Source organism: Macaca fascicularis, chromosome 3 (assembly GCF_037993035.2).
Source record: "Macaca fascicularis isolate 582-1 chromosome 3, T2T-MFA8v1.1".
Lineage (NCBI taxonomy): Eukaryota > Metazoa > Chordata > Mammalia > Primates > Cercopithecidae > Macaca > Macaca fascicularis.
Window position 1 is genome coordinate 75,610,426 of NC_088377.1, and position 20,055 is coordinate 75,630,480.

Consider the following 20,055-nt stretch of genomic DNA (forward strand, 5'->3'; position numbering starts at 1 on the left):
ACAGTTTGACTTCAAAACTTTTCAGAGAATTTCAGTAGACTCCAGTTGGCTTTGAATAGCATTAGATTTTCTCCAACCTCTCAGAAGACCCTTAAAAATATACCTCAAATACCTGAATGTGTGATGCATTGAGTAAAGTGAGTTACTGGGTAACATTGGAAGATCCCTGGGCTCAGTCATCACTCTTCTTCTTCTCTGTCTACAGTCACATGCTTGGTGCTGTCCCCATCTCTGATGGCTGTAAATTCCATTTGCCTGCTGCTGTCCATGAACGGAAGCCTACCCAGGACCCTCTCCTGACCTGGAGACCCATACATCCAACTGCCTGCTTGGCAGCTCCCGTGGATGTTTCGTGGTCAGCATTCTCAGCAGTGAAATCCTGAACGCTCCTCCCCAAATCCACTGGACGGTCAGCCTTTCTGTCCCCAACACCTAAATTGGGATTGAATCATCTCCTGTGTCTGTCTTACTTTATTTGTTTATTTCAGGTGCAGAGCATTGTTCTGTACTTATGACCTGCTGCATTCTCTCTGGAATCACTGGAGGCAGGTTGGGAGGAAGGGACGGCTCTCCGTTTTACTTTAATTATCCCCTACACAAACACTTTATACGTTGAAGATGTGTGACCCACAATGCACTGGAATAAAACTGTTAAGTAAGCCACATTGCTTATAAGCAATACTCCAAACTACTACTGTTGGTGGGGAGAATTAATGTCACTATCCAGAAAGTCTTGTGACAAACTTTTTTTGAGACATCTACTTCAAAATCAGTTTATTCAAAAGAGATTAACATGTTCACTCCCACCCCTGCCCTACACGCTCACGCCGTCAGTGTGACAGGGAAGGTCCAGGGAAGAAGTGCTCCCAGATCACAGACAGTCCATCGCGGTGTGAGAGACCCACCTCGCAGTGAGGAAAACAGTGCGTTTTATAGGAGCACGAGTCCACTGGTAATGTTCACGAAGGCTGCTATTCAGTGGATCTTTCAGCAAGTGCATACACAAAGATGATGACTTCCTATGAACAGTTACAAAATGTTCAGTCTTCTGACTAGGTCGAGAGAAAAAACAAAAACAAGAAAACAGACAAACAAAAACAAACAACAAAAAAACAGACATCCCAGGTTATATACATCTGTCTGCACTGGCAGGATGCTCCCAGTGAGGGGAACCCCAGCTTGGAAAGCTCCCAGCAGGCACTGCCAGGTAAGCAGCTCCTCTTAAAGAATGCAGTCTCTACTGGGTTGTTTAGCCTGTGTGTGCCACACGTTGATATTCTGCCCAAACAACAGCTGTTTTAACTGAAGTGGAATATTCCACGCAGCACTGATACAAAGGCAAAATACCTCTTCGTTGTATATTTTCCTATCTGGAAAATATAGGCTTTCTCAATTCCATAAATGTAAAAAAAAAAAAAAAATTACAGAAAATGTAAAGCCTATTGCACATATTGGAAAGCCTGTTTATGTTGTGACATATTGTTACATTCAAATTATATAGGAAGTTTCCTGGCAGTGCTCATTGCTGAGACCAGTTTGTTTCTGAAGAGACCATGTGTGTCTGGAGTTGGTTCCTGCTGGTGGGTTCATGGTCTCGCTGACTTCGAGAATGAAGCCACGGACCTTCATGGTGAGTGTTACAGCTCTTAAAGATGGCACGGACCCAAGAAGTGAGCGGTAGTAAGGTTTATTGTGAAGAATGAAAGGACAAAGCCTCCACAGTGTGGAAGGGGATCTGAGTGGGTTGCTGCTGCTGGCTGGGGTGGCCAGTTTTTAATCCCTTATTGTCCCCGCCCATGTTCCATTTCTATCCTATCAGAGTGCTGGCTGGGGTGGCCAGTTTTTAATCCCTTATTGTCCCCCCCCATGTTCCATTTCTATCCTATCAGAGTGCCATTTTTTCAGTCCTCCTCGCAATGGACTACTTTTAGAATTCTGTTGATAGGTGCATTTGACAGAGCACTGATTGGTGAGTTTTACAATCCTCTTGTAAGACAGGAAAGTTCCCCAAGTCCCCACTGGACCCAGGAAGTCCAGCTGGCCTCACCTTTCACATGGACCTTGGCAAACCCTCAGCTGGGCATAAGAGAGGTGATAGGCATCTCAGGTTGGGCTCTACACCCAGGGTTACCCTGGAGGCAGCTCCTGTGGGCTCCAAGCACCAATTGCTAAATGCACAGGAATTCTATGAGGAAGTTGCCAAACTGTTTATAGCTTGAAATCAGCTGTGGCAGGAATCTTTATACCACAGAAATCAGCAAAATGCTGCAAATCAGGGTTGTTGTTTAAATTCAGAAAGCCTGTTTACACCACCATGCCTCATTCCAGGAGGAGGAGTGTAAAAGGTGGAGAATTATTACAGGGTGATTACACTGCTCAGAGGGGTAAGAGATGCTATCCAGAATGCAACAGCATACTGTACCAGGAACATTTTTTAAAGCTGCCTGGTAACATGTTTCGGTCTCTGAATTTGATTGGATTATTAAAGGTTCCCATCCTGCATGTTTTTATAATTATTCTTTCAAATTACAGTAATAATTTCAGCCTAAGAATTAGCTGGCCAACGTTTGGTCTCCTTCTGTGTCAGAAAACCTTTCCATGTCTGATTACCATGTTTTCAACGGACATCTAGTGGAGAGGCAACAAAAAGAAGCAGGCCAGGAAATTGCTTACATGTAATTAGAAGAGAAAGTTGTCAGCAACCTTGTCGGAAGTCCTAGTCACCTTCCAACTAGTTCTGACTCAGCAAGCTGCTCAGGAGTGCACCCACCAAATCCAGCGGAAGGCCCGGTAGGTAGTGAGGGAAGGTGCCAGCCTAGCGGGTAGCTCCTCAGCTGAGATGTGAGTCAGTGAAAAACGGAAATATGCTCCCCTGACTCAGCCATACTGTGCTATGGTAAAAACCCAAGGGGCTAAGAGCAAAGTGTGATTTTTCACGGAGAGAAAATATTGACACAAGAGCACATGTAGGAATTTTTCCATTTATCTCACAAATTATGCTGATCTAATTGACCCAGGCATCAAAAAGCCAGTACTCACAGGAAAGTTGCAGCCAATAACATAAAGGAGTGAATAAGATAGATTTGCAAATATCAGAATATCAAGAAGGATGCCAGGCCTGAAGACGCAGAAGAAGATGTAGAATAATTATCTGAGCAAGAGAGATGCATCTGAGACTTAGTGAAGGGCACAGGGGCCTTGAGTTACAATCCAAGGGCAAATGCAAGAAGGGTTAGCATCGTCATTCAAGTAAGTTTATTCGAGGCAGAAATTTCTACATACCAAGTAATGCCTGAGGGAATGGTCCAAACTTACTGGGTGGGGGGGGGGGGGGGGGAAGTAGTATTGTTTAGGTGCAAAGCAAAGACACAGTAATAAACTGAAGCAAAACGTACAAATGCAGGTGTGAACGAAAGGACTGGAGAAGACCCAGCCTGGAGCGTGGCCCTGAGCCAGCCGGCAGCTGCTTGGGAAGGTGTTGCGCTGCGGCTGATGAAGAATCTGACTTTGACTGCAAATGCTACCTCTTACCATAGCCTTCCCTGATGCTGGCCTCTGATCTTTGCTGCCAGAGCTGCCCTGAGTTTTCTCTCTCTGCTTTTTACATTTCCTTGGCTATTTTAACGAAAAAGTTAAAAAAAAAAAAAAAGAGGCTATATCCTGTTCTAAAACATTTTCAGGAAGTCCACTACAAATTGCATTTGTAAAGAAATAATAAGTGCATTCAAAGCACTAGGCATGGATTTATATTCAGCCCACAGCCTAGCAGAGCCAATAAAACCAAAGTCAAGTCCCAGTTTCAGGTGGAGACCTCTCAAGTCGCGACATCCCTTTTAAAGATGTTAGGTTTATTTATATACAGGGTGGATGGAAAAACAGGGTTTGTGGATATTAGTATTTTTGTTCCACAAGGGAACAGTTTTATATTCCTTGACTACCAAACAACTGGGCTAAAAGCTTGAAATTAGCAATCCTTGTCATAAAGACAGAAGGATATTACGCTGAAATGGAGGAGAGATAGTATTTCATTAATTCAACAAATTATTTTGGAACAATGTTTTGAAAGAGTCACACTGTCAGATACTAGAATATGTAAATGAATGAGACATATTTACCACTCTCCTGGGACTGAGGGACTGCTGAGGAAGACATGCGGAAAGGTGGTTACAATCCAGGTCAGTGAGATTTCATGTGAGTAATGCACGTAACGATCCCATGAAATGCGGAGTTACCGAATGCACATGACGTTCTCATGTTGGCAGGCTAGCTTACTGATGTGCAGAGTTGGCTAGTCATCAGAAGTGGAGAAAATCAACTGTGTACTAATTCATTCGGATGAAACACAATAAAAGGAACTCTTTTTCTGTTTTTGTTTTTTGAGACAGAGTCTCGCTCTGTTGCCCAGGCTGGAATGCAGTGGCGTGATCTCGGCTCACTGTAACCTCTGCCTCCCGGGTTCAAGCGATTCTCCTGCCTCAGCCTCCTGAGTAGCTGGGATTACAGGCACATGCCACCACACCTGGCTAACTTTTGTATTTTTAGTAGAGACGGGGTTTCACCATGTTGGTCAGACTGGTCTTGATCTCCTGACCTCCTGATCCTCCCACCTCAGCCTCCCAAAGTGCTGGGATTACAGGCGCGAGACACTGCACCCAACAAAAGGAACTCTTAAAAGTTCATTAACAAAAAGCATCATGGAAATGCAAAGGGGAACTTCATACGGTCTGTAGAATTGGGAACAGTGTCCTGGGGAAAATGATATTTTTGTTGTGAAAATAGGAGTTGGCCAGAGAAGGAGGATAAAAAATTGTAAGGTGGTCAGAAATGGCACAGCAAATGGAGGACCATGGGCAGTTCTGTGTTGCTGGGTCATGATGTGCAAGGCATAGCTGACAATGGCAGGTTGGAGAGGGAGGACCCTGTATGTGCTGGTAGCATACTTGGATTTCTTTCTTTCTTTTTTTTTTTCTCTTTTTTTTTTTAAGATTCACTCTTGTTGCCCAGGCTAGAGTCCAATGGTGTGATCTTGGCTCACTGCAACCCCTGCCTCCCAGGTTCAAGTGATTCTCCTGCTTCAGTCTCCTGAGTAGCTGGAATTACAGGTGCATGCCTCCACGCCCAGCTAATTTTGTATTTTTAGTAGAGATGGGGTTTCTCCATGTTGGTCAGGCTGATCTTGAGCTCCTGACCTCATGTGATTCACCCCCCGTCAGCCTCCCAAAGTGCTGGGATTACAGGCATGAGCCACTGTGCCCGGCCTTGGATTTCTTATGTGGGCCACGGCAAGGCACTAAAAGGGGCTAAGCCAGACAAATTTCCATTTAAAGGTGAGTGCCCAGACCCCAGTGTGTAGGACAGATTTAAGAAGGACAAGACTTGAGACTAGAGATGATTTTGGAGGCTACTGAGTTATCTAGGTGCAAGTGAGGGTTTGGACTGAAGCAGTAGGAGTAGACGAGGAAAAGCAGAGCAGGCTGGAGAAATATTTATGAAGGGAAATTGGCAAGGCCTCCAAGGGTAGAGAAGGTGATGAAAAAGACAGAACTTCTGGGTTTTGATAATTGGTGATAGTCCCTACCAGCCACAGCAAAGTACAGAAAAGGTAGGGGCTATAGTTAAAGAGGTAGGTGATGATGTCACTGGAGACACCAGAGGAATACTGATGATGCCCCGGAGGCAGTTAGGTCCTTGTCTCTGCAGCTTGGGGAAGGGCGGAACTGGAGCGCAGGATTGGAGAGTCAGAGGAAGTGGGCAAAGAATCCAAAAAGTGCTCATGACATTAATTAAGGGGAGTGTGTGGAGGAGATAAGCAGGGAGCCAGGAATTTAAGGTCTGAGCCAAGAAAAAGAAAGGAAGCTATGGAAAAGCTAGAGATACCTCTAAAGTTCAGGGACAGGCATTTGGGGTGATGGGGGCTGCTGTCCTCAACTTCCTTGAAGAAGCAGGATGCAGAGTGGCCTGCTAGCACAGAAGAGGGGTGGCTCGAGGAGAAAAACAAAAGTCTTAAATAGATACAATTCTTAATTTAAAAACAAATTTAAAAAAGAAAATAAAAGAAAATTCTCACCAAAGACAATTAGGAGAATAAAGTGAGGCCAGCTGAACACTGATAACGTGCATTTTCAGTGGCGCAATTCCGCCATGCTCTGTATTAATCCTTTTCCCAAGCTGGTCATCAGTTACCAGGGTTGGAAGAGAGAAGGCTGACCTGAGCACGCACATCACTAGATTCTATTGGGCTGTGTGAGGAGAGGCAGGATGGTGGGGAGTGAGGGGAGTGGCTGGGTTCAATGTGGGTGCGGAAGGACTCAAGGCCAGGCCAGACCTGACAGAGCGTGCTGTGATTTAGAGTCATGGTACTTAATTGGCTGTGTTTGTCAGAGGTATTTCCCTCCTTCCTCCTCATCTGACTTTCACCTCTCCGACTTCTGTAAATTATCCTTAGCTGTTTCATGGCCAAGAGCTTTCTAATACTTATTTCATTACTTTTATCCCATGATAATTTTCCTTTTATCTGGGGTTATCTCTCAAACACTAAGTTGCTTGATACATGAACAACAACTCCATTCTATCTTGCTCACCAAAAATGTTTCTGAAGTCGTTAATGTGTTCCGCCCCATAAAGTCAAATTAAGAAGGTTAAAAAGTCTTCTAGCCATTTATCCCATGTTATCTTAATTCAAGCCATTTCATGTTTTATGAGCTCAGTTACACAACACGTCACCGTCTAATTGGCTTAACTCCTCTTCTGAACGAAACTTGAAAAATTTTCTTTGAGATTGGGACCACCTCTTGCGTCTTAGTTCTTAGACTCAAATGTGAGTGAAGTTCAGAAGAGTGGTCACTGAGGGGGGAGTAAGCCAAGTTCAGAGTGCAAAGGGTGACTGGGGAAACAGCCTAGAGTCTTGAGATTTCCGATTCCTGGGCATAAATGAATGACTTTGCAGCCCTTCATCCCAAGGTGATGACTTATGCCCTTGCATCTGCCTTTGCATGTGAGAAAAGGCCTGGGCTGGGGAGAAGTTCTGTCCCTGAAATACTCCCTCAATTCCCCTCACTAATTCAGAAACTCACCAAAGGGAGGATAGTTTAAAACATGCATCTTTGCCAATATGTGTAAACTTTCTTGTCATGACCAGCTCGATGTGAATGAGTCTGAGAGCTACCTCTTCCTAACTGCGTTGGCCATCACGTCACAGATGGGCGGGGCTCACAGTGGGCATTTGTTGTTCTTCTGTTAGTACAGTCCCATCGTTCACTGTTTTTCTAAAAGTGAGTTTGGACCTGTGAGAGAAGAAAGCTAAGTCATCAGAAGCTAAAATGTCTGTGAGCTCTGTGGTGTTCAGCGCCCTGGCGCAGCCTGGGTCGTGAGGTGTTCTCACACTCTCTCCCACCCTCAGTGTGCATGGGACAGGGAACCCCACATAGCCGCCTTTGTCCTGTTGGCGGCCCACGGGCACTGCGTCAAAATTAGCAATAGTAGCACACTGCCTTTCTGTGCCCACAATACTTCTGTCCTCCTGATGCTTCCTTCCCTTGCCCCTCTGCTAACCTTGGGCAGCTTTTGGCCTAGGTCCCTTCTTGTGTCTTGAATGGCATTTCAGTGGTTAGTCCCCACATTGATACATGATGCCTGCCTAGAGCTGGCCATGCCTCCTTTTGACTGGTTCTCCCCTGAAGCCTGTGTTGCCCTGGCCAGTCTTGGTCAAGACATACAGGCCTTGATGAGGCAAACTATCCAGATCTTCTCTGGGTTAATAGTTCATGCGTTCATTTTATAGACATTAATTAGTGGGACACCAGCTTGATGCCAAGCTCTGCATTAGGCCTGGAGATAGCAAGATATATAGACAATGGTCTCTGTCTTGGAAGGTCTTTGAGGTACCCACATCGCAGTGACAATAACCCATATTTGCACTTGTGAGAGCAGTCTGATTATTCTGGAGCTAGCAGCTGATATCTTTTTTGATGTCCCAGCACATAATATCTTGTGATTTTAGGCATCCTGCAAATACAAACTTAGAGGCTGCCAACAAGATTTCTTCAACATCTGTGAAACCCAGTGCACTGACGGAGGCAAGGAAGTTAGCACAAAGAAAATTGGAAATACATATTCCTATGCGATTGTGAGCTCCATCTCCTTGGTGGTCAGGACACCACGTAGCAATGGCAAGACTTGGGCATATGCCTCTGTTGAAGATGGAGGTAGAACTGCAGCTTTTAAAGAAAATAATCAGCTGTGAAAAACTGGGAAAAATAGAGCTTTTGAAATGCCACTCTGCCTTGCATAATTCTGGAATAAACAAAACAAAAAGTTTCCAGAACAGTGTTTTGGCATGTGTCCTTAATAACCTTGTTTATGAAAAGCACTTGAGATATAACCTAGTGCCTAGAGTAAATGAAAGAGTAAATACATGTCTACCGGAGCTACTTTATGTGATACCACTGGCCAGGTCCATATCCTAATACCACAACACTGCTTCTATGAGAAAATTTAATTCTACTTCTATCGATTCAAATACAGCCCCTTTCCTGATGCATGTGTGTAAGAGAATATCCTCTGGCCCAACACGTCCTTTTTGAGACAGATCTCAGCAGGGACATGCGTCCTTGGCCCTGCCTTCCCTAGACAATGTCACCTCAACCGGATATCATTACCAATGAACAAACCTTAAAATAAGTGCTCACCCAGGTCTAATACAGGGCAGAGTGGTCATTTGGCATCCCTTGAAATGGGGATTCTTTGTCTTGGTCCAGTGCTTTTCTAGAGGAGAAGGCTGGGTGCTGCCTGAGAAAGAAGGGAGAAAGGTGGTCCCTGTCAGTCATTCTTGCCTTTCTCTAAAACAGGAGCCTTTGGGAACAGCCCTGCCTCCCTACAGACAGAATAGTGACCAGGTGTCACTCAAGCATGTTCACATTGATGATCTAGCAAAGTGTTTTTTTCAATGACATCAGAACGTCCTGAAAGACTTGTGATGATCACGCTACACAAACATCTTACCAGCTTTCCATGATTATGGACTATTGCCCACGAACAGTTTGGTGGCCCAGGGGGTTGGCACCACAAGCTGCTTAATCCAGGACTGATGAGAAAATGATGTTCTGCTCAGAGATGAGGCTGAAAACAGACCCTCTGCTTTCTCTACGCCCTGGTGAGTCTCAGGTTACACCAGTAAATAACTCCTCTTCTTTATTAAAGAACCATGCAGAAGTAGCTCAGGAAATTACTGTTTAATCATGTAATACCCAGATTGCTCAAAGAGTAATCTAAAGAGAGAATTTTTATGGTGCATTTAATATTTTGGTATTTCAAGAGCATGCTGCCTTGTGTATAGCAGAATGTCTGCAAACATTTGTGGACTCATTGATTATAGAATTAAGCTATTTACATTTTTAAAAGAAACATCAAGAATTAGGCTTACGGCCGAGACGGGTGGATCACGAGATCAAGAGATCGAGATCATCCTGGCTAACACGGTGAAACCCCGACTCTACTAAAAAAAATACAAAAAACTAGCCGGGCGAGGTGGCGGGCGCCTGTAGTCCCAGCTACTCGGGAGGCTGAGGCAGGAGAATGGCATGAACCTGGGAGGCGGAGCTTGCAGTGAGCTGAGATCCGGCCACTGCACTCCAGCCTGGGCGACAGAGCGAGACTCCGTCTCAAAAAAAAAAAAAAAAAAAAAAAAAAAAAAAGAAAGGATACACATCAATGCTTTTCTGACTGTGAATAATTAAAATTTCTAGAAATTATCCTGCATCATTTTTAAAGGACATGCATAAGGAAATGCACTCTACAGTCAAAATATTAAAAATATCAATGCAAGGTGGAGATGGCATGACAAACATTGCAAAAGAGGAAAGAAATGCAGGCCAGGGTCGCCCACCCACTCATCAGCTGGGGATACTGCTGTTGGGGAATATGATTTACCCATATTGACAAAATTCCTATTTTTGTTGTTACTCTAGTTTTTATCCACAAAATACACACCAGAGTCAGTCGATAAGTGGAAAATAATATTTTTTTTCTGGAAACCCTAATCAGTATTTCTCAGTGTTTACAAAGAATCGAGGAAGAACAAGTAGTTTCAAATACAACAGAAAACATTTCATTCAATAAAAGCATTTGGAGGAAAATATTGCAGCATGGCCTTCCTGGCTTCAAAGTGTTCTTGGGAAGAAAATGCACATCCATCTGTGATGGCTTGACAAAACATGTCTGCCTGAGGAGGAAAAGAAGCCAAACTCATCCATCTCTTAAGGTTCCTCTAGTATTAAAGTGATCTTAATCCATTTTTAATTAGATTTGTATGAAAGTAGCTATCACATAGTTCCAAAGTTGTGACCAAGCACTCACATCATAAACATCTTAATTTGCAAAGTACCAACCCTGGTTCTTGGGAAGCAGGGATATTGTGTCAACAGGATTGCCCAGTAGGTGGCCTGCAAATACAAACTTAGAGGCTGCCAACAGGATCTCTTCAACATCTGCAAAACCCAGAAATTGTTTACAGCATGTATTATCTTTGTGTACGCACATTTGCCAGAGAGAGGATCAGTCTCAAAGAGGCCCCTGACGCTAAATCTGCCGCCCTTGGGAATTCTGTGACCAGCATTGTGCTCTATTTAATGGCCCCCAAACAAGATAACCTCTTAAACCTCCCTCGCTCCCTCCCTCCCTCCCTCCCTCCCTCCCTCCCTTCTTTCCTTCCTTCCTTCCTTCCTTCCTTCCTTCCTTCCTTCCTTCCTTCCTTCCTTCCTTCCTTCCTTCCTTCCTTCCTTCCTTCCAAGATGGATTTTCACTCTTGTTGCCCAGATTGGAGTGCAATAGCGTGATCTCAGCTCACTGTAACCTCTGCCTCCTGGGTTCAAGTGATTCTCCTGCTTCAGCCTCCCAAGTAGCTGAGTTTACAGGCATGTGCCACCACACTCAGCTAATTTTGTATTTTTAGTAGAGACGGGGTTTCACCACGTTGGTCAGGCTGGTCTCAATCTCCCGAACTCAGGTGATCTGCCCTCCTTGGCCTCCCAAAGTGCTGGGATTACAGGCATGAGCCACCACGTCCGACCAACCTCTGTATCTTTCATTACGTTGAGAGGACCTCCTCTTCTTACTTCTGGGACTCACTAAATCCAAGAGTCCCTCTGAGGAGGATGCGTGTGTGCTGGGCTCCCACTAACCTCTGGGCCCAGCCTTTTGCATGGTTTCTGGAATTAAGGCCAAATAATATGTATCAAATTGAATGGATTTGATGACTCTCCTATCCCCCCATTTCTTCCATATATAAAGCTGACCAGTTTCTTTTTTTGTTTGTTTTTTGCATGTGCTTACTTTTTAATCTTAATTTTTATTTGCATTTAACGTTTAAATTCAGGGGTCTATCTGTAGATTTGTTACATAGGTAACAAACTATGTAACATGGTTTGTTACATAGGTAACAAACTATGTAACATGGTTTGTTACATAGTTTCTATGTAACATGGTTTGTTACATAGTTTCTGCGTAACATGACACAGTATCATGGGGATTTGTTGTACAGATTATTTCATCACCCGGATATTAAGTCTAGTACCCATTAGTTGTTTCTCCTGATCCTCTCCCACCCCTCATTCTCCATCCTCCAATAGATAGGCCCCAGTGTGTGTTGTTCACCTCTATGTGCCCACGAGTTCTCATTATTTAGGTCCCACTTACAAGTGAGAACATTTGGTATTTGGTTTTCTGTTCCTGTATTAATTTGCTAGGGATAATGGCCTCCAGCTCCATCCTTGTTCCTGCAAAGAACATGAGCTTGTTCCTTTTTATAGCTGCATAGTATTCCATGGTATATATGTACCACATTTTCTTTATCCAGTCTACCATTTAGGTTGATTCCATGTCTTGCGATTGTGAACAGTGCAGCACTGAACATACGCATGTATGTGTCTTTATGATAGAATGATTTATATTCCTTTGAGTATATACCCAGTAATGGGATTACTGGGTTGAATGGTAGTTCTGTTTTTTGGTCTTTCAGGAATTGCCACACCGTCTTCCACAATGGTTGAACTAACTTACACTCCCACCAATATGTATAAGCATTCCTTTTTCTCCACAACCTTGCCAGCATCCATTATTTTTTGACTTTTTAGTAATAGCCATTCTTACTGGTGTTAGATGGTATCTCTTTGTGGTTTTGATTTGCATTTCTCAAATGATCTGTGACGTTGAGCTTTTTTCATATGCTTATTGACCACATGTATGTCTTCTTTTGAAAAGTGTCTGTTCATGTCCTTTGCCTGCTTTTTAATGGGGGTGTTTTTTTTCTACTTGTAAATTTGTTTAAGTTCCCTATAGATGATGCTGGATATTAGACCTTTGTTGGATGCATAGTTTGCAAAAATTTTCTTCTATTCTGTAGGTTGTCTGTTTACTCTGTTGACAGTTTCCTTTGCGGTGCAAAAGCTCTTTAGTTAAACTATGAAAGAGGTCCCATTTACCAACTTTTAATTTTGTTTCAATTGCTTGTGGCGTCTTCATCATGAAATATTTGCCTGTTCCTATGTCCAGGATAGTATTGCCTAGGTTATCTTTCAGAGTTTTTCTACTTTGGGGTTTTACCTTTAAGTCTTTAATCCATCTGGAATTGATTTTTGTATATGGCATAAGAAATGGGTCTAGTTTCAATCTTCTGCATATGGCTAGCCAGTTATCCCAGCACCATGTATTGAATACAGAGTCCTTTCCCCATGGCTTATTTTTTGTCAGGTTTGTTGAAGATCAGATGGTTGTAGGTGTGCAGCCTTATTTCTGGGTTCTCTATTCTTTTCCATTGGTGTATGTGTCTGCTTTTGTACTAGTACCATGTTGTTTTGGTTACTGTAGCCCTATAGTATAGTCTGAAGTCGGGTAGCATGATGCCTCCAGTTTTGTTTGTTTGTTTTCTTAAGATTTCCTTGGCTACTAGGAAATGAGGAGCCCCTCTGCCCAGCTGCTGCCCATCTGGAAAGAGAGGAGGGCCTCTGCCCAGCCGCTGCCCCATCTAGGAAGTGAGGTGCGCTTCTGTCCAGGGCCACTGTTTGGGAAGTTGGAGCGCCTCTGCCTGGTCACTGCACCGTCTGGGAAGTGAGGAGCGCCTCTGCCCGGCCTCCGCACTGTCTGGGAAGTGAGGAGTTCCTCTGCTCCACCGATGCCCAGTGTGGGAAGTGAGGAGGGCCTCTGCCCCGCTGCCCCACCTTCTGGGAAGTGAGGCGCACCTCTGCCTAGCCGTCCAACTGCCTGGGAAGAGAGCACCTCTGCCCAGCTGCTGCACCGTCTAGCAAATGAGGAGGGCCTCTACCGGGCCTCCCCACTGTCTAGGAAGAGAGGAGCACCTCTGCCCAGCTGCTGCCCTGTCTGGGAAGTGAGGAGCGCCTCTGCCTAGCTGCCCAACTGACTGGGAAGAGAGGAGCACCTCTGTCTGGCCGCTGCCCTGTCTGGGAAGAGAGGAGTGCCTCTACCCAGCTGCCCACCATCTGGGAAGTGAGGAACGCTTCTGCCTGACCCCCGCACTGTCTGGGAAGTGAGGAGTTCCTCTGCCAGGCAGCCCCAGTCTCTGGGAAGTGAGGAGCACCTCTGTCTGGCCGCTGCCCCCTCCGGGAAGTGAGGAGTGCCTCTGCCCTGCCACTGTGCAACCCTCCAAGTGTGAAGTGACAGCCTTGTGTGTGGTCTTTCTGCCTTCCCCAAGTTTGCATTTTCGGTATTAAAGTTTACTTTTTAATTAAAAAAAAAAAAAGTCCTTGGCTATTTGGGCTCTTTTTTGGTTCCATATGAATTTTAAAAATAAGTTTTGCTAGTTCTGTGAAGAATGTCATTGGTAATTTAACAGAAATAGCATTGAATCTGTAAATTGCTTTGGGCAGTATGGCCATTTTAATGATATTGATTCTTCCTATCCAAGAGCATGGAATGTTTTTATATTTGTTTACATCATCTCTGATTTCTTTGAGCAGTGTTTTGTAAATTTCATTGTAGAGATCTTGCACCTCCCTAGTTAGCTGTATTCCTGGGTATTTTATTCTTTTGTGGCAATTGTGAATGAAATTGCATTCCTGACTTGGCTCTCGGTTGACTGTTGTTGGGCTTACCAGTTTATGATGAGGAAAATTTCTGGAATTCCTTCTGTCTCTTCAAGTTCTTTGCACAGTAACTTTTCCTTAGGCTCCTTAATCTACCACTGAGGGAAATTTTAAGAAAATACAGAATAGTGCAGAATTAAAATGGCCATCGATCCCACCTCAGCACAAAGGTTTGGCTTTGGGTTTGCAGTCTGCTTTTCTCTTCCTCAATTGTTTTGGCACAACCGGCTGAACAAATAAAGAGTTTTGGAGTGTGAAATGATGAAATAGTGTTTTAACATGAAACTCTACGGCAACAATGTAATGCATTCATGGTAAGGGGCACAGTCAGAAGATGTGACTCTGCCAATGTTTGACATTTTACTAGTGTGTACAAACTAATTAAACTGATTGCACTATAAGTATGACTTGGTATTTCCATGTACTTTCTTCTGACAGAAAAGGTGTCAAATGTGGAGTCTGATCTTACATAAAGGCCTGTAATGACATTTACTTTCCTGACCTGCGTAGCCAAATTGAAATTTATACAGTTCTTCCTTGAAGCCAAAAGAAATATAGGTTGGAGTCAAAATTGCTTTTAGGACTCTGGCGTGAGAGGCCCAGGCTGAATTCATGAAGATGACGCGTGTCCCAGGGGTGCTGCTCTTGCCTGTGGAAAAGGATCTCCTTGTCCAGAGCCCAGTTTGAGCCACAGGGAGATTGCAATGGGCATTGGACAACAAAGGAAGGGCTCTGATGTCTTCCAGTGAGAACAGCCATTTCTAGGACTGTAGGATTTTGACACCTGGACGTCTGTTTCTATAGAAATGCTGAGAAACAAGAGGCAGAGGGTGGGTGGCAGGCACTGGACCAAAATGATTTTAAGAATTTCAGTCAAGGAAAATACCAGCTAACTTGGGTCTCAGAAAATGAAGGGAGATTCAGGCATGATATTAAGGATCCAAGCAGCTCAGTTCCCGAAAAGAGCCAGCATTCTCCCTGGCCGGGCGTCTGTGTGGGCCCTGGCCGGGCGTCTGTGTGGCACTAAGACCCCAGAAGAGGGTCTCCCTCCATGGGGCGAGAACTGCTTGAAACAGGGGGTACACCAGGTGCCTCGGCTCCAAAGGGAAAAAGACCTACAGGGTCCTCACATCACTCAGTGAAAAGCACTGTGGGGCCACCCATGGCTGCGGTTTCAGATGAGAACTGCCGGAAGAATTCTGAACTCAGGTGGAGAGAACACAAAACGCGTTGAACATGAAAACTCACGAGCACCAGAGGAAAGCAATGTCTGCCTTCTCCAGGTGCCACCATACCCCATGCGAGAGCGGATGTGCTCACTTAAGGGTTCTAAACTCCAGCTTCACAAAAGCAACCTCAATCACCTTCAAGGGCATCTGGTGACATCTGAGATAACAGAATTGGGCTGTGTGGGTTACTGGACTCAATTTCAAGATTGTCTCAGAAATGTTCTTGATTGACACGTTTCTGAATCAAGTTCCTGTGCGTATCTGTAAGAACTTATCAGGGCTGCAATATTTTGAGACTTGATGGTCAGGTGGCAACTCTCTCCTGCTCTTTGATGACTGAGATGGGGAAATGTCTGCAACAAAATGCGTGGGAATCCTCGATGTCCTCTCAAACCCTGGAACAGCGCCAAGGCTCCTTTCACCCACTGCTCCTACTTCTATCCTCCGTGGTCCTGCAGAGCAAGGCTGGCCTTCTTTTGGGTGACTGCCTTTAAGGTGGCTGCAGATGGTTGACAGCATCTCCAAATTCTCTCTTCCTCCGTGTTTCCTCAAAGGACAGGATTTTGAGTCCTTCAGCTGTCTTTGTTGCTTTTTTTTCCCTGAATGTGCCAGTCTATCAGAAAATATTTGGGTTTAGAATTTAACATTATATTCCTCAATAAACAATCATGAAAAACATCAGAGAGCCAGCCTGAAGTCTGCAGAGAAGCGCAGGCCTACTGTGTGCAGACATCTCTCCTGCTATAGCATGTGGTAGGCTCACATCTATAGAGCTCTAGAAACAGCATAGTACCAGAGAGTGACACTCATGTGTTCTCTGCTAACTAGAAACTGAATTCATAACTTAAAAATTGAGAGCAACCAAAATGACCTTTAATAGTTGAATGAATAAGCAAACTGTAGTACACCCAGGCAACAAAATATTATCCATTGGTTTCAAAAAAGCTCTCACGCTACAAAAAGACATGGAGGAACCTTAAATGCATATGGCTAAGTAAAAGAAGTCAGCTTGAAAAGACTCCATACTATATGATTCTTACTGTATAGCACTCTGAAAAAAAAAAAAAAAAAAACCGTATAAAAACGTAAAAAGATCAGTGGTTTCCCGGTGTTGAGAGCTACAGGGAGGACCATACATATGCTAAGCACAGGGGATTTTTAGGGCAGTGAAAATATTCTGTATGATGCTAGATAATGGATGAGTGATATTAGCATATGTGAAAACTCATTAAACTGTACAACACAAATTATACAACTATATAACAAAAGGGTAAACCCTAATGTAAATTACGGATGTTTGCTAATAGGAGTGTACTAACATTGGTTTGTTGGTTGTAACAAAGGTACCACACCAACGCAAGGTGTTAATTTTTAAAAATAACCAAAACGCAAAAAAACCAACCCCCAAACAAAATCGAAAGTACTCTTCCCAATCTCTTCTACTGCGTTTTCCTGTGGGGTGTGAACCCAAAAGGAGGCTTTGAGGCAGCCTGTCCCACCGCATTGCTTGCTGCCCCAGCAGGAGAGTTTCTGACCCTGATTCTGTTGCCTGACATGTGGCTGTTCTTTTGTACATACATGAGTACTTGCTAGCCAAATATTTGGTGAGCATGCTCTTTATTCATCCATATGCCATGAATATAAGTGAATGGAGCAATTTACTCAACAACTATTGGTTAAGTAACTGATAGGAAGCAGGCATTGCTAGGTGTCATTGAACACAATGGCCAATAACATCTCTGTCGTGGAGCTGAGACAGCGTGGCATTGTAATGAGGTATGCAGTGACAATACTGTTTGATTCACTGCATCGTGGAAGCCTGTGACAGTAGGTGGAGCATGCAGATCTGAGTGGGATCCTACTTGACCAGTTACTAGCGAAGTCTTCTTGAGAGCTGACTTTACTTTCTGAGCTTTAGCGCTCTCTTCTGCAAGTCCGGGGTCATTACTTCCGTGAAGAACTTTTTTCAAGCTTGGAAAAGATAATGTATACAAACTCCAGCAGATCGGGTTTTTTGAGGAATTCTCAACTGTTTCTGTCTCTGTCCCTGTGTTTCCGTTTTACCCCTTCCACACACACACACACACACACTTGTGCGCACGCGCGCGCGCGCGCGAGCGCACACACACACACACACACACACACACACACACACATTTCCTTCTATAGTTTCCTATTTCCTATTTAAATGAATGCTACTGGTAAAAATGGAAATTTGCATGCTGTGTTCCTAGGGTAACTCTTTAGTCTCCTAGTTGGTGACTGACGTGTTTTAAAATCTGTTCCAGAATTTTTAACACTCACTATAACAACATCGTAGATGGGAGAATGCAGCATATTTGGATTTCCCAATTCCAGTCTTCTACCACCCTGACGCAAATCCTGCGTGCACAACCAGAGAAACTACTGTAATGGGACAGGGGCCCTTGATTTCTGTGAGGCTGCACCAGGCAGCTGAGGGAAGAAACTGAGCCTGGACAGACAGGGTCCTCCAGAGTTGGAAATGGGCGACGTAGCTTTGGTGGACAGACAAGAAATTGTGAAACGTGAAATGCTGATGGGATTATCCTAAAATGACTGATCATTTTGCTCTGCCGGGGTGATGAGGAGTGAAGTGAGGAGCTAGGGTAATAGATCCCAATGGTGCAAAGTGCAGGGTGACTTGGAATAAAAGAGTAGGGAAGGCGAAGAGAAAGACTGTGCAGTTTAGTGAAATTTAAGTTTATTATTTCAGAGGTGGGATAATCACGGTGCTGGCTTAGCTTAGGGTGTGGCCAAGAGCACAGACTACTCAAATAGCATGGAAGTGAAGATTGCCTCTTATACGAGAATGTTTTTAGAAAAATAATAACAAGGGATAAGTATCTGTACCTGATATCAAAACATACTACAGCATCATGTTGAAAGCAAAGAATTATAAATGAAAAATATAAAAACATATGAATGCAAATGCGTAGAGAGCCCAGAAATTGACCTAGATTAGTGTAGGATTAATATAACCTTGCAAAAACAGCAAAACATCATAAATGATATTGGGTTAATGATACAGTGTTGTGGAAAAGAAATAAATATAAAACTACATTCAGAAGTTTCCAAGTATATAAACAACAAGATATTAAGGAAATTATAGATGGGCCAGCAAAAAGGCAAACTTTAAAGTGTTGATAACATTCTAAGAATTAAAGCAATATAAGATAGAAGAGAAAAATAACAGATACAATTACATAAAAATATAAATTTTTCTAAGTAAAATAAAGGATAATATAAAAATTACAGAAGAAGTTTGGGTAAGACATACAAGTAGAATGCAGACATGTAATGAGGCAAGTGGTATAAATAAATACAGCCCTCATGGAAAGTTAAAAGGCTATGAAAATGTTTATATGACTTGGACCAGTATTCTAATTCCAAAGGGTTTTTTCTAAGCAAACAGTGGAAAGGAAAATAAGGAAGTCCATTGAAGTACTGATTGTAACATCATCTGTAACTGTAAAATAATTTTTTTAAAAAGTATCTAACAATAAGGAAATGGTTAAGGAAATTAGGACATAGTAGCTAAATGACATATTTAGCTATTAAAATAGTAATTTAAGAATATGAAATTATACAATAAAATATTTGAGAGAAAAATTTAAGGCTATGGGTATAATTATTTATATGATTACAGACATGAAAATAATAGACTAAAATGTAGAGTAATTACTTTGTGAGTTAGGGTTATGGATGACTTTTTTCCTACAATTTTATTTAAGAGTTTAAAATATTGTTTTATAAGAAAAGTATGGGAGCATGAAGCAGATGGCACGGGCAGGAAAGAAAGCTGAGCCAGCTCCAGGTCTCACTGAAACCAGGATGGCAAGGCACCCAGATGAGGCACAGGCTGAAAAACATCTAGACTGAGTCTGAGGCTCAAAGACCATTTCCTAAACACCAAATTCTCTAACACTAAAGTTAATTTGTGTTACTTACAGGAGGTGGGTTTGCTCTAGGGTGCAGAGAATGAGGACTGGAGGAAGGAACACTGGAGAAGAGTTGTTCTTGGTTTTGAATCTGACAGACTGTCCATGTCCTAACCACATACACACACACGATAGCTACTGGGGGCCATGGATGTGCTAATGTGAAAACTATTACACAATGAATATGTGTATCAAATTATCACATCTTAGGCCTTGATTGTAACCGCCTTTTAAGTAGTTCGTTGGCTGAACTGGGTTTCTTTGCTATCTGAGCCATTAATTTCACAGAAGTCTGGCAGGGGTGCAGAGTGCATGAGGGCCCTCTTCTGCCTTGGGTCCATGCTGGGGCAGTATAGCCCACAGTTGCCAAGAAGGTGAACTTCTCGGTAGCAAGGCCATGCTGAATGGCTAAGGGCAGTTTGGTTGGAAGTCCTCTCTGCTGGGCTTTTCCCAAGGAAGGGGAGTGAAAGCAGAATCTTCAGCATCTGCGTTGCGGGATAAAAGCTGCAAAGGGGAAGAGCATTTCGACAGGGAGAAGGATTGCGCGCCATAGAAATCGCACTCTGGAGTAACGCGATGAAAGGTAGTAAAGTCTGTACTTTTGCCAAATGTTCAGTATTAGTTCTCTTCTGGGGTGATACTTAAAATATTCAAGTGGTTAGGACCTAACCATTCTGAATTAAACCATTCTGAATTCTGTAGCTGCTGGAAAGGGGAAAGACAGTGACAGGGCACTAGGAAGGTGGTGGGCTTGGAGCAGTGGCCACTTACCAA

At 43.5% G+C, this 20,055-nt stretch overlaps 1 long non-coding RNA gene and 1 pseudogene across 1 annotated transcript in view; both read right to left on the reverse strand.

The window, feature by feature from the left end:
* Window positions 1-744: 744 nt before the first annotated feature.
* Window positions 745-20,055, reverse strand: part of LOC123572377 (uncharacterized) — a 52,304-nt gene continuing 32,993 nt past the window's right edge. Inside the window, exon 3 of the long non-coding RNA XR_006696917.2 lies at window positions 745-1,052. This is a non-coding gene — a long non-coding RNA (uncharacterized lncRNA). The remainder of the gene's footprint in view (window positions 1,053-20,055) is intronic.
* LOC135969761 (uncharacterized) lies at window positions 12,940-13,709 on the reverse strand (annotated as a pseudogene).